Source organism: Geospiza fortis, unplaced genomic scaffold (assembly GCF_000277835.1).
Source record: "Geospiza fortis unplaced genomic scaffold, GeoFor_1.0 scaffold134, whole genome shotgun sequence".
Taxonomy (NCBI): domain Eukaryota; kingdom Metazoa; phylum Chordata; class Aves; order Passeriformes; family Thraupidae; genus Geospiza; species Geospiza fortis.
In genome coordinates this window covers 780,243-781,656 of record NW_005054396.1, presented here as the reverse complement: position 1 = coordinate 781,656, position 1,414 = coordinate 780,243, and the positions used below count along the sequence as shown (strand labels likewise).

Sequence of the window (1,414 nt, the reverse complement as noted above, 5' to 3'; positions counted from 1 at the left end):
TGGGCGCATCCACGGCGCAATTGCGCAAGGCCAGATCCCGCTGAGTTACAAATCTGGTGTAAAGGAGGGTGGAATGGGGCCCCGAAATTCATCAGTGAATCTGGCATGCAAAACAACCCCCAAAAATCCAAACAACCCAGCCAACAATGTGCAAGTATTACAAATATTCTGTGTGGCTTTCGAGTAGGTAGAAGCCCACTGAACAGGTATCACTCAGGCCCTAAAGAAGATGAACCTTTTCCTTTTATTTAGTGATTTTGTTGTAAAGCTGGTAATTTCAGGGAGAGATTTGTTTCCCCAGGGAGAAGGACCAAATTTCAGTGCCTTGCTGCTGGAAAGTATCCAGCCAGGGAGATTCTGGTTTTAATGTTTGCCAGCTCCTGGGCAATTCGCAAATCACTCGTCAAAATCTAGTAAATGGCTCGTGAATTGCTTTGCAGATTGGTTTAGGGCTAACTCTGTGCCACAGATAAGGGATGAGAGAGCTTGGATCTCCTCAAAGGAATAGCACGGGTGGAAAGGGAAAGGTATACTGAGGCCTCCAAACCTGCAAAATAAAACGTCAGTGTTTAGATCTGATGTCCTTTCTTTTATTTTTAGTGAGTTCAGCAGAGTGCTCAAGTGCCAGTCCTGGTGTTTTAACATCAACGTGATGGGGCCTTTTCAATTCTAATTTTAAGAATCCATAAAATCAGCACTTAGTCTCCTTTTATTTTGGCAGATTCGCTGTTTTAATGGTTTGGTGTTGTTTTTCCTTTGTGGATTTTTGTCAGATACAGTTTCCAGGGTAAAGAAACCTTTCTTCTAAAGGTATCCTTTTCCTTTTCGGTTTTCTAACTGCAAATGGAACTTAATTTCTAGTAAGACTATCATCTTGATTGATCACAAATCATTACAGACCGTTTTGAGCATAATACCTAAATGAGTCGTGGTATTAATGACTAATAATCGCCTTTATATTAGGTCTTAAAGCTTTATTGTCCCGAAGTACAACCGGTTTAGTGGAACATGAAAGGCCGGAACGATCCGAGATGCCTGCTGGGGCTACAGCCAAAACTGTAAGGTGTTTGAATCGCCTTTAACAGCGTCGGCTGGGATTACCGCCCCTTTCAAAACTCAGTCATTGAGGTGACTTAAAATAATCATCTTCTTTCCAGATAGCGCCTGGTGCCGAGCGCTTCCCTCCTTCCCCCAAGTCTTCGCGCGCTTGAACATCTCCGTTTGGCCTCATTTTTGTGCTTCGGTGGTATCTGCACAGCCCAAATTAGCAGCGAGGATTCCACGGACGGGGGCCGCCGCCTCCCTCGGCTCCCAGGTGAGGTCCCGGGGCGGGGGGCGGCCGGCAGCGCTCCAGGCTTTCTCCGCATCCCCCCCTCGCCCCTGCTACGCTTGGCCGGGCCCGGGGCTGACCGGA

The 1,414-nt window shown here is 47.0% G+C and overlaps 1 protein-coding gene across 1 annotated transcript in view; it reads left to right on the top strand.

Annotated features, from left to right (window-relative positions):
* The first annotated feature begins 1,154 nt into the window (after positions 1–1,154).
* SERTAD2 (SERTA domain containing 2) overlaps positions 1,155–1,414 on the top strand; it is an 18,174-nt gene continuing 17,914 nt past the window's right edge. The window contains exon 1 of the mRNA XM_031060944.1: positions 1,155–1,315. The gene's annotated coding sequence lies outside the window, so the exon portion shown is untranslated. The remainder of the gene's footprint in view (positions 1,316–1,414) is intronic.